Source organism: Fukomys damarensis, unplaced genomic scaffold (assembly GCF_012274545.1).
Source record: "Fukomys damarensis isolate Sample0158 unplaced genomic scaffold, DMR_v1.0_HiC HiC_scaffold_14, whole genome shotgun sequence".
In the NCBI taxonomy this organism is placed as follows: Eukaryota; Metazoa; Chordata; class Mammalia; order Rodentia; family Bathyergidae; genus Fukomys; species Fukomys damarensis.
The window spans coordinates 2,905,711-2,919,767 of record NW_022900926.1 but is presented as its reverse complement, the minus strand read 5'-3'; positions in this window follow the sequence as shown (position 1 = coordinate 2,919,767).

The following is a 14,057-nucleotide window of genomic DNA, read 5'->3' as shown; positions in this document are numbered from 1 at the left end:
ATTTTTCTTTAACCCTGTTTTGTTCTAGGAATATATCATATTCATCTATGAGTTCATGAATTAATTCTTAGAAGACCTATACATCTCATTAATAAATACATTTCCAGTAAAATGTATTTTTCATGATTTAATCAATTGTGTACTATTAATAATTATATAGTAATTCGGTACAAGGCAACTTTGTTAACACAGCTTTATAGGAACTGAAAAATCAATTTCAATTTATAAATATAATTTAGTTGAAGAGAAGAATATTAGTAGGAGCCATAAAAATGTCCACACATAAAGTGTAGCATAATAGGATAAATTTCTGTGGATTATGTCTCATGCAAATATTCACTGGGGAAGACACAAGATTGGTTGAAAATGATCTAAAATACCCCACTCATGGGAAATTGCTTGGATTATGAGGTAAGTGGGATTCTTTCCTTCCTTTGTACAGAATGAGAGGCTATACCCAAATGGGCATTCCGGTGAAACTCACCTGTTAGAAAAGTCTATAATGTGTCATTGGCTCTAAGGCTTTGTAATGACGAGAAGCTGGTATGACACCTATTTTCCATTCTGTTCTGGAATTAAAATATTGATTTGTAACCTGTCCGTGTGACTCTTTACCAGTCATGTTGCTTTTGTATTTTGTCTATAGGACAGAGGAGAAAACAGTAGAGTGTCCGTCCACTGATAGACTCCATGCTGAGTGTCTGGAGGAAAACTGTGCACTCTGTTTAGAGGATGGTAAGATGGGGACCCTGGCCTTGGTGGAGTCCCCCCAAATATATAACGTACACCAGAGAGTATGGAGTCTCTGTAAGAAATGAGTGGTTGCATGTGGAAACCTGCTTCACAGAGAAAAATACAGCACTTATATACATTGAAGTAAACATTGCGCTTCCATGGATAATGTGTAAACTAATTCAGTTGTATTGAAAATATTTAGAAAAGTAAAGTAACAGCTTTATTCTCAAATTTTAATGTAAAAACAAATGATAACATATTATGCCACTATTTGAAATTTAGCCTGAACATCTTTAGATTATCATAGATTTATAATTTATCAAAGCTCTTTTAGGAGTCATACATATGAAAGTAAAACTCAATGACCAACACTACAGATATTTAATTTTAAATGACTTTTCAAATAGGAGACATTTATTTGGGAAGTTTATAAACCTTGCAGAAATCCAGAAAGATGAAAAATCACATGATCAGGGAAAAGATGCATCAGAATGACAGGAACCAAAAAAGACTTCACTGCAACTCTTGTGATTTGTCACTGCTGTGTAATGACTGTACCTACTTTAGAATCCACAGCCACTGGCTGTGCTCTACAAAGCAGCAGAGTGAAACTGTGCCCAGCACTGAAGGCAGCCCTGCCAGGGTTGGCAGGTCGGTGGATTCCAGCTACCCAGCAGAGGCCAAGGGTAACCACACTGTCAGAGGGGCAGACTTTAAAACTAGTCTCACATCATGTTCTCTCATAAACCTGCATAGAACATCAGCCTTCACTATGAGGAGGCATAACACCCAGATCAGGATTCCACAAAAGTATCTCAAAATGAATTGACTGTGTGAAAATGAAAATACTTGCACTGTTAGAACCAAATATAAAATAAATGTGTTCAGTATGATTAAAGTAAGATAATAAAACAGTAAAAACAATACAAGAACAAATGACTCAGAATACATACATGAAAATTATCAAAGTATCAGTAATAGATTGGAGCAAAATATTTATTAAAATTAAAACACAAAGCAAGGATTAAAGGAGAGGCAGACACTCATGACGACACTTTATAGAATCTATCACAGGATGACAAAGATGAGAAACATGGAAGATCCATTATGCTAAATGAGAGACAGCAAGAGGTTCATGTGCTCATTGCTGGAGTTTCAGAGCACAGGAAGTGGTAAGTGGAAGGCGAACTATTGCAGAGCTCACAGACATATGTGTGTTCAGATGGGAAAAGTTCAACAATTTCCAGGAAGGGAGGAAAGAAAAAAGAATGGAAGAGAAGAAGGAAGGAAGGAAGGGAGAGAGGGAGGAAAAGGAAGACTTAGGGAGGGAAACGGGGAGGAGAAAAGAGAGTTTCCTGAATAGATGTTATTGTGAAACAGAATAACAACAGTGACACAGCTTTATCTGGCCAGAGAGAATAAACAGAAAACATACAAATACCTTCTACACTGCTGACTTACTAACAGTAAGTGAAAAACCAGAGTGGGATGAAAGATTCAAAGACTAAAGGAATTTAACTACAGACTGATAATTGTATAAGCAGCTAAAGTGCATGATCCTAAAAGCAGAGAAACTTGACCATAAACAGAATTTAGCTGTTAAAACATCTAAGAAATGTACTATATAGGAAAGCAACAAAGTAGAAAATAAAACAAATACTGTAAGAAATGGTATAGATAAAAAGAAGAATAAAAATGAAGGACATTAAGACATTTATTATAGCCATATTCTACACATTCAGAAGTTTAGGTAGATATAAAAGAGAAAGAACAAAATACTATGAAAAGAAGAAAACTAGAAAATCTAAGAAAAACTATACTGAGTGAGATGAATGACAAACTAGACAAAGCAAAACAGAAGCTTAGGGAGTTTAGGACGTGACAACAGGTGACTGCTTGGTTTCCCATCATGGGGGAGCAGAGTAAGTGCTGCTCCCTGGTTGCACTTGGAGGACACTCTTCAGGGTCCACAGTGCTCAGAAATAGAGCAAGTACGAAAGCAAACATGGGAGGCAACTGGAAGGGGAAGCCCCAGATGAGTGTCAGGACCAGGATGTTTAGAGGAGGAAGCGGGGCCATCTCTTGATCCCACACCACGGGCAGCTGTGGTCTGACAAGCACACTGTCTTGGGACCGCACCTCACCCCAAAGGGAGAAGCCAAGTACAGTGAGGCTGCTGGGCTGCTCTGTTATGCACCCACCTGGCAGTTGCCAGATGCCCCTGGCACCAGCTCTTTCCCCAGTGGAGACAGAGCCCAGCCAACAAGTGGCTCACAGGACAGAGGCCGCTAGATGAGGCAGTAGGAAGGAACAAGCTATAAAACCAACCAGACTGTAAAGACTGGGTGGGGACAGATGCACCCTTGGGACAAAAGAGTCAAGGACAGGCCCTGGAGAGGGCCTGGAACTGCACGGGTGAACAGCAGCTAGAGTGACTCTGGGGTGGGGGAGAGACAGACACTACAGCAGTGGCAGGATGGGCACTGTCTGACCGGCCCCCAAACAAGGCTGAGCTCTGTGCCCATGTGGTGTGCTGCCCAAGGCCCACCGTGAGCACCTTAGAGCTCAGTGCCAGCACGGGATCCACCCCATCGCTCACTGAGGGCTGCTGAGCCTGGCCCCTGAGTGAGCCCATCCCACTGGCTGCTAACACTGTGTCCAGAGGCCCTCCCACCAGACTGAGCGTGCTAAGTGACTTCCAGGGCCAGAAGGAGCCTCTGAGAGGTGTGGACAGAGAGCCTGGTGTACCGGGAGAGCTGGAGAGGGGTGCTGGGGTCAGAGAAGCTCGGAGAGAGGGGACCGAAGCAGTCCGAGGGGTGAAGGAAGCCCCTCCAGAGATCAGCCGGCACCAGCCCCGCTGTCCTTCCCCACGAGCAACAACTGGACGTGAATGATCACAGGACAGTGACAGAGACCTCTGGATGCTCTTGTTGCAGCTGCAGCCTCCAAGAGAGAGTCAGACTCAAGGACCCACTCAGACCCCCATGTTCCTTATTTACAGGGAGGCAAGAGAACAAATCATCAGAGGAGAGCCAGCTGGAGCACCTCCCAGCATGGAACACGGAGAACAGGAAAGCACAGCCCACCCACCAAGGCCTCTCCAGGATAGCGTTGCCCTGGTTTTGAACTCAGGAAGAAGAGACTCCCTTGTCAAATTCAGACCAATGTATAAATAGCACAGTTGGAGGTTAGAAGATGATGCCAAAAGGGCAAAATTTATCCCCAAAATAAAATTTTACAAATCTGTGGAAAGGATTCAACATTCTGGTAAATGAACTATATAGAACCCCTAATTTCTAAGACCAGAAAATAACTTCTTGACCCACTGTAGTCATGATTCCATCAATCCAGTCAAAAAGAACATGAGATCTGTTAGAGAAAAACATCAAGTAATCTCTAAAGGCAAGACAATCAAAATGACAGCAGATTTCTCAATACAAACTTTAAAAAAAGAGCTTCAAGCCCTAAAAGTAAACAAATTTCAGCCCAGCAATATACCTTGCAAAAATGCACCAATGAACTTAATAGAAAAAAAATGCTTTAGCTTAAAAAAAAAATTGATGGCAAAAAAAGGTCCATTACAAGGAAAACCAAGAAGAGTTCATTACCACCAAATTGGTATTGTGGAAAGTACTTATTTATGGTTTAAATCTAGAATGTCCCCAGGACTCTCATGTGTCTCAGAGGTGGGAATTTTGGAAGGTGATTGGATAATGGGATGCTACAGTTATCAGCAGACTGAATCACGGATGAATCTTCAGAGAACACTGTTAGGACACTGAATCTGCTGGAAGATGAAACAAGGAAGCTCTTTAAAACATAGGCATAGACAGGGCAGTTAGTTGCACAAGATAATAATAACAAGAATCAACCAATGGGGTATTGTCAAAGTAAATACCTTCTACACATCAAAGAAAACAAGCAACAGTGAAGAGAAAACCTACAGAGCTGGAAAAATTTTGCCAGCTACTCCCCAGAAGACTAACATCTACAAAACATAAAGAATGAAAAAATTAGATTCACCCCAATAAATATTCAATCAAAAATCAGGCAATTGAAATGAATAGACAATTTTCAAAAAAGAAATACAAATGATCAGTAATAACGTGAAAAAATGTTCATAATCTTTAGCCTTTAAAAAATGCAAATCAAAACAATACTGAGATGCTATCTTATTCTTGAATGAATAGGTATCATCATAAACTAAACAAACACTATTGATATGCTACAGGGAAAAATAACCCTTCTACATCTTCTTTTGGTGGAAATGTACACTAGCACAACCACTATTATGGTTTAGGACTGGAATGTTCCCCAAAATATCATGTGTTCAGAGGTGTGATTTTGCAAAAGTTTTGGGTCATGGAGGTGCTCCATCCATCAGTGGATTGATCCATTCATGAATTTATGACTGAATGTACCATTAGGAGACCAGCCTGCTCGGAAGAGATGGCTCTCAGGGCTGTGACCTGGCAGGGTATACCTTTCTCCTCTACTCCTACTTCTCTCTCTGCCTGGAAGCAAGCCTTTCCACCAAGCCACTTTCGTGTTTGAGTCTCTTGTCCATGGATTGAAACTTTGAGCCAAAATCAACCTCTCCTCCTTTAGTTATTGGTGTTGAATATTATGTTCCAGTGATGAGGAAAGGCACTCTGACAACCTGCTATGGAAATCACTATGGAAGTCCTCAAAACCTAAAAAATGAAATTTCGTTTGACTCAGCCATGCCCTTCCTTGAGCGTGGTCTGCTTGACCATCAACAGATAGATGAAGAAAAGGAGGTACTTTAGACATGGAGTAATCTCAGCAATCAAAGGTAAACTGGAATCATTCATAGGAATATGGGCGGATCTTGAGATCATAATGCCCGGTGAAAGAAATCAGACACAGAAGACTAAATATCCCTGGTTTCTCTCCTACCAGAAATTAGACATATAAGTAATTTAAGAAGTAAAATGAAAAAGAGATGTAGGAAGCACGGAGCTACACTTTGTGGGGATGGGAAGGGTCTGGAGCAGGTAGCAGAAGGGAGAGTACAATCAGTAGGCATATAGTTTGTGTATGTATCAATTCCCAAGGTGGGTGCACTTGTTCTGTATCACAAACACAAAACAATTTAAAACCGATAAACATCAGCCAAATGAAACATTTAAAAAATCTGAAAAAAATGAACAGAATATCAATGATCTATGACAAAGAAGTAATTGAAAAATTGGATGAAATTTTCAAGTGTGACTAAAACAACATCTACAGATCCCAAAATATCAAAAGTACAAAAGTAAAAACAGAGATGAAAAATACAATAAAAGACACCATAATCAAATCATCCAAACATGATGATAATTTTTTTTTTGTACCAGTGGTCAAAAATAAACTTTTAAAAGAAGCCAGAGAAATTTTTTATATCTAGTAAGAGGTAAAAATTATGTCAGATTTCTTCCTGAAACTAGAAATTCAGGAAAAAAGTTAGTAAAGGAATCTTTTTAAATTATTTTAAGATAAAAACTATCATCCTGAATAATTTGCTAAGCAGAAATCTTTTAAAAATTGGCTGAAATGAATGTTTACATATACACAAATGTTGGTTTCTATTATACATCATAATAAAATCTATGGAAACATATCATAAAGTCTGGAAGGTGAGAAAGGGAAGGATATTTTAAAGGTTGTTATACCATTTATAAATACCATCCCCAGAGGATAGACTGTAAGAGTTTTAAGATGTATAGTTTAAATGACCATCTGCAGCCCTCTTGTACTTTTTGTAATTAAAGTTTTATCAATACCCATAGATTCTTATTCTTTAGTCATTATCTATGGTTGCTTTCATGGGACAACTGCAATTTTAAGTCATTACTGAGACCATAAAACTGGAGAAGCAATGTATCTTTTAACTGACGATTTAGGAAAAGGACTTAAAACCTGCTGCAGTAAGCATTAGATCATCCTGTAAACCACAACAGAAGAGTCTCAGCTGATAAATCACAGAGGAGATAAAATGGAATCATTATAAAGTGTTCATTTAATCCAAAAGAATGCAGAAAATGTAAAAATGGAACAAAGAAAAAGATCAAAAGAAAAGGAATAAAAAGATGACAAATATCAATGAGTCTTCCCATTAAATGTAAAATTCGTAGACCAGTGCTTCCAACCAAAATAGGGATTGCATTACTATTATTTATAAAGCAAACTTATAATATTTATGAAACAATGAATTGTAAGATGGTGAATATTAAATAAAAATAAGTAGCAAAGATTGCGAACTCTACGTTTGGGTGGTTTTTATTTTGAAAAATGTATAAAATCTAAAATGTATAGTAACAAATATGACTAAAGAGGTACAAGTTCTGTACACTGGGAGAAATTAAATATTTCAGAGAAAAATTAAATAACACCTAAATATGTAGATGCCCCATGCTCATAGGTTAAAAGAATCAGTATAAATAAGCTTTTAATCCTTGCACAGTTGACCTAGTTTCAGTGTGATTCCAGTAAGAATCACAGCAGGCTCTTTTGTAGAAATTGATAAACTAATTCTAAAATTTACTGGAAATGCAAAGACAGCAGATAGGCAATATATCTTAGCAAATAAAGAAGGGAGAAGGTGATGCCTTCATCATTTTCCTCATTGTTGGGACACAACTTCAGACTTACAGAGGGACAGGTTTATTGTGACTCACAATTTCAGAAGTTTCAGTTGGTCAGCAGGCTCAGGTGCAGGAATGGAATAATGGAAGGGCATAGTGGAGGAAAGTTGGTCACATCATGGTGGCCAGTAAACAGGGAGAAGGGAGGAGCCTCTGGGGGAGAAACACCCTTACTGGTCACAGTTCCAGTGACCCACTTCCAACCAGGCCCCACTTCCCAACAGTGAGTCAGCTATGAACTCACCAGTGGATTGATCCACACCATGATCCAGTCATCACACAAACCCTGACTTTCTTGGCCATTTTACATACAAACTATAACAGATAATGTTAGAGAATTTAGCCTAATTTCAAAGTTTACTATAAAACTACCATAAAAAGAAAATGTATAGGACACTTACATAATGAATATATCCATGAAGCAGATAAAAGCCCAGAAACACACACACACACACACACACACACACACACACACACACACACACACACACACATCTCAATTGATTTTTGACAAAGGCTTAAATTAAGATGTGTTTTTTCTATAAAATGGAATACTACTCAGCCATAAAGAATGAGAAAGTAGATTAATTCATAGGAAAATGGATACATATTGAGGGCATACTCCTAAGTGAAATAAAGCCACACATGTGTAAATACCGAATAGTTTCTCTGGTGTGAATAAACTATAATAGTACATAGGATCCTAATGAGATAATTGACAATGTGAAATATGAAAAAGGCTAAAGGTGTAGGGAAAGTGGGAAGGGTAGGGGAAAGGTAATAAGGAAAAAGAAATAAAAGAGAAAATTAAAAAATGGAAATAAAATGTTTGTAAATGGGGAGGGGAGAAGGGGGTGAAGGGAGGGCAGGGACAAGGGGAAAAAATGAGAACCAAGACCTGTCATATAAAGGTACAAGATGCCAAACGAATATAACTGTACTGTATACCTAAAATGGACCAATAAACTCGATGAGGAAAAATAAAGGCTTAAATTAATTCAGTAGGAAAGATAGGAAAGATAATCAATTCACTGATGGACTATTTGGAAAGCCTTGTGCAAAAACAAATTAAAACTTTTACCTCACTCATACCATACTTAGAAACAGATTCAAAATTTGAGACCTCAGTATGAAACCAAAAGCGATGAAACATGCATAAAAAAATTTATGAACAAATCTTAAAATTCCAGGTCTTATAAGGAATTCTTATGTATAATGTGAAATGGAATTTTAAGAGAAATATTCAATAACAATTTATCAAACATCTACATTTTGTAAAACCATAATGCATTTATTAAAATATCCACTTTTATCAGGATGAAATGTAATGACAAAGTGTGAAGGACCACCCTATTGATTATGCCCAAAGCAGGCTGTGAGAAGTGCAGGCTGTAAAACTGAACCCCACAAGTGGCTTGTTCTGAGAAGCAAGTCTAGCTGGAGCCTACATGCCGAAGTTAGAGTGGCTTGCACCCAAATTCTGTTCCCCAAATCAAAACCTTTTCTACTAAAAAGACAAGGTTAATTATTAACCACAACCTATATTTTGTCTGCTCTGTTCCTGATTCAAGAATGCTTTGTCTTTTCCTTTGTAAGTCTTGTCTGTATAAGTAATGTGTCCATAGAAACTACACATCCTCTCCTGTAGCCCACTGGCCTCATTCTATCTATGAGGCCACCAGTAATTATCAACAGCTCTGAGTGTTCATGGCCTTTGCTTGTTTAGCCTTGCTGGCACAGCATTGGTCATCCTGGATCCCTGTATCTGTCTCTTTGAGTTTTTCTTTTAACCTTTTGTCATAGCACTGAGCAGGAGATCAGAACCCACTGTATGTGTGTGTGTGCGGGTGGGGGGGGTGTAATAACTGGTGCCTAACGTACATAGCACTGCAGGAGATCAGAACCCACTGTATGTGTGTGTGTGTGCGGGTGGGGGGGGTGTAATAACTGGTGCCTAACGTGGGGCACCAGTTACTGGAGACTTCCACTGTAGGTTCCAGGCTCCTGTTCAGTGTATGACACAGGGTTGAAGAAAGCTCAAAGACCGAATTAAAGGAAAAAGTAGGGACCCAGGACAACCAGCAAAGGCCCTGGTCAATACAGGTCACTAATTTCTATTTGTAATCAGATTGGGGTAAAGGGGAGCTACATGTGAGAATGTGCAGTCTTACCATTGCTATGGATACTAATGCAGGCAAGGCTTATGAAGGAAGAGACAAAACATTCTCAAATTAGGAACAGAATAGTCAGAATATAGGGCTGTAATTAGAACCTTGTCCTCTAGTTAAGAAGGCTTTAGTCATGGGAATGAAAATTAGGTACACAGCTACTATGTTATCTCCTTCTGAGCCCCACAGCTTCACAGGCCAATTCTCTGGTCTCTGATTTGGCCATTAGCAGGAAGGCCATGATGACCTGCACATTGCTGCGGGGCTATGAGGCACTTCTATGAGTGGCACAAGCTTCAGTCTGACTTGATTCTTAAAATGAGCCAGTTGTGGGGTTAACACTTTGTAGCCTACACTACTTACAGATTGTTTGGGGCACAATCAGTAAGGAGGCTCCTCACAATAAAGAGTATTAATCAACAGGATATTACTTAAATAAGTCAAAATTTTAGGCAATATTGAGGATAAAATTGAATCCTTATGCAATTATTACTCTAAACATACCAAAATCAGTAAGTATACAAAATAAAAAATAATTTCTTAGATTAATGATATGTTAACTTTGTGAAGGGATTTGCAAATAGTTTGAAATTAGCACATAAAACCTTTAAGCATTCATTTTTTTCATAATGACTAATTCAAGCTAATCAGACAAATTCAAGATTTAATCTATTTCCCCTTCCCAATCTCCTGACCCCAAATAAAAGATATTTCCATGTGTTTCCCCAAAATATATTCATATTGAAGCCTTGTAGTCTTAGTCTTTATATTCCTTCCTCAGCCCAGTCACAACTTCACCTTAACGTGGAAATGTTCATATTTAATGGTTTTATATTTCAGAGAACTACTTTGTGGGGAGGGAACAGCATTTCTCTTAAAGTGCTAAGTAAGAACACTAAACATAGCATGTATCCGACTGTCTATAATAGCAACCAAACTTTAGAAAACAAACCAAGGGAAATACAAGCCTACTAAAATAAATTTTTAAAAATTGAAGTATTTAGAAGTAATTGAGAAAGCAGCAAACTATGTATGCAGGTGGTATTGGCATTCTGTGAAACATTTCTGTAAACAGATGTTAAGCATTTCAATAATTAGAATTAGGTAGGTGTCTGGACCTGCTCACAGAATTGTGTGCTGTTCAAGTATCTTCTTAAGATAATTCATTTTTTTCATCAAATTTCACTTTGTGGAAGCATACAAGCATCTCTAAGTTTTCATATCTGTCACTTATTGATAGGATAAAGATTTTTCTCTTGTCATTAATTACTTTGGGGATGCTGAAGACCATTAAAATAGTCACATTTTCAATCCCTGTAAGCTTCCCAATTACCTCTGCTTTCCCAATTTTTGCACTTTTAAAACATTTAGTCACTTTATCTTTACAGTGCTGTCATAAAACAATGTGTCCAAGGCTAAAAGGAAGTAATGAGGGAACAGATTTATTATGTTTAGGTTAAACTGGGAATTTAAAATTACATCAACTTATCAGATAATTTCTAAATTGCTATATGCAATTCTGGTAAATGTCATGCCAGGGAGCTATTTTTCATTTTTACATCAAAATTATGCAAACGTCAAGTTGAATGTTAAATGGGAAACTTTGGCCATAAGCATTTTGGGTTCCACTATAATTTAGTCATGCAACTGAACTATTTGAATTAATGCTAAAGCTTTTTATGTGATTCCAAATAATGTGACAGGTTATCATTTGTCTCAATAAATTTTTGGCAATTATGACTGACAAGCAGATTAGAAGAAAGCCAGAAACAGAAATATCGAATGAATAAGGCTCATGGCTAATGAATTAGTGTGTAATTTCAGAGACTCAGTGACCCAAAGACCAGACAGACAGACTCCGGAGCTCCTAGGGGAGGGTTCCTCACAAGAGCTCCCATTTACTGCTGCTTGAGGCAGCACAAGCCAGTGTCCCCACGGTGGTATCTGTATGGAATATGAAATGCTACATGATCAAAATAATAAATTGTTCTCTTGTCCTTCATCACTGGGTCATTTAGGGAGAAATAAAACCAGAAAAGGGCAAGGAAGAAGAAAATCCATATTATTCCAAAGGTCAGTAGAGTCTCCTTCATTCTTTTAAGAAATTGTTCCTATAAAATAAAGCTGATTTGTGTTATTGCTGTAAGCTTCCTTTAAGGAAGAGATCAAAGCTAGGCCAAGGCCCCCTGTTTGAGCACATTCAATCATTTGCTAAGTATAGACATACTTTATTTCTTTCTTAAACTCACATTTTCCATCATTACTTATAGTTTTCTCCTTCAGAAGGTAGCTTTGAAAAGGTTAGTAAACTGGAAGCTGATTGCAGCATTTTTATTATTATCAAGTCAGAAACATTCTATGGTGCTATTAACCATGTACATAAAAGATCTGGAAGCCAAAACATAGTACATATTAAATTTTATAACAGAATATCTTACATTCTATGAATACACAGCATGTACATATCTTGTGTGGCCTGAAAAAATTATTAGAAATTAACTTTGAATGATTACTGGCTATAGAAATGCACACAACAAATACAAATTCTTGCAATACTTGTGGGCTCTAAAATGAGAGAAAGTGCTTGATGCTTGCCTTCCCCATTGGACAGTTATTTTCATGGGTGCAAAACAATGTACACTTGTCCGTAATCACATGACACCATATATCAGCCTGTGGATATATTCTTGATTAAATTTATTGAAAAATGAATGAAAATTTCTGTTTGTTGCAGACTTATTAAGAGCATGCTGACCACTGACCACTGAATTCTACCTCTTGTTTTTCAGGTCACTTAATCATTCCCTGGACATAGCATTGTCATAGGGTTACTGATTTAGAATGGGTAGGGCTGGGGATTTAGCTCAGTGGTTCTTCTGCCTGCCTCGCAAGTCCTTAGTTTCATCCCTGGTACAAAAAAAAAAATTATACAGGTTGAATAATTGCTGAGAAAAGGATACAATACAAAATGACTAAGTATAGGCCAACATGGAAAGATCAAAAATCTTCCACAGAACCCTCAGATCTTTGCAGAGAAAGCACTTGGTCACAAGGCACATGTAAGATACTTTGTCTCAGAAGAGGCAAGGTATGAGTTCAATGAGATTTTTAATAGCCCAATATTCCTTGTAAAAATATTAAACTGTGTGCAAACCACCATTCAGTCAATTTTGAATGAACAGTGACTTCAGGGGACTTTTGAATTTCAAACCGATCATTATAGAGCAGGAATGATTACATTTGACATCTCATTAGGGGTGAGGATCAATGTCATTGCTCTAGAGTGGCCCTGGAGATGAACATAAATCTGTCACATGCCAGCCGCCTCACAGCTGGACACCACCTCTGAAGGACGGAGTCCCAAGAGCTCGCTGCCATCGCCATGCCAACCCCTTACAAGCATCTCTGAACGTCTGTTGCCTACACTAATGGTCCAGCAGGGTCTGGCTGTGTGGTATCTAGTAAGCCTATTGTCCTGGTCACTAGCACAATTTTCATCTCATTTGGCATAAAACACATGCTTGCTTCCATGGCCCAAAATGGTTCTCTGTGCTGCTTCACCCCAATGAATCCCTAAGTTCTCAAGTCATGTGCCTCATTCATCCACGTTCTTTAAGTAGTCCTCAGGCATACGGGACCTGAGGTCTGCCTGTATTCAACCTCTGCAGCCACGTATTTAGATAATATTTGACTCATTCTCCTGTTTGTTAATCTTACTCACAACACAAGGATCTTAATCACTTAACTTAAAGAGAAAAACTTTAATTCTTTTAAGATTTACAAAATCTCAACACAATGTCCTTTATTGATATTTTCAATTGATTTAGTGAGAAAAGTTTCACGCGCCAATAGAAAGTCTAGTGTTCTCAATGGAAATGACATTGGAGTCAGAAATTGTGTTCCTTCGATTTGCTTTGCCTTAATCATGCTGTGCCTAGGCTCTCTCAGACCTGCACACTGCATCTCTGTGCCGCACTTCTTCAGTTCTGCTCCCACACCGAGGATGCCGCGGTTCTTTGGCCTTTGCACCTGCTGCGTTCTCCAGCTCACATTCCTCCTCCACGTATTTGCCTGAGTTGGGCTGTCGTCTCTCTAGGCCTCTTTTGGAATGACCTCGTATTACTTTCCCTTCACTTCTGTCTATAATAGTACATTGCTGTCATTCCTCAATCTTTTACTTCGCCTCTTTTTTATTGATATTACATTTTGAGAAAGTCCTCATGATCAAAGCTTCACTGTGATTTGCTAGAAGGATTCACAGATCAGAAGTACCATTCTCAAAGGCACAGTTGATTACAGTCAATGGATGTTAGAGAGAGCAGGATCAATCTTGGGAAATGAATCAGTCAGAAGTATATCAAGCTCAGGCTTCCAAAGAACTATTGCAAAAAGCTCTGTTGTTCCTTTAGCAACAAAATGCAACAGCGTGTGTGAAGTGTTTTTGCCCAGAGTAGGCAACTTGCATCTTTGAGTCCCGACCTTATGTAGAAGGCCGCTCGCACAGGTA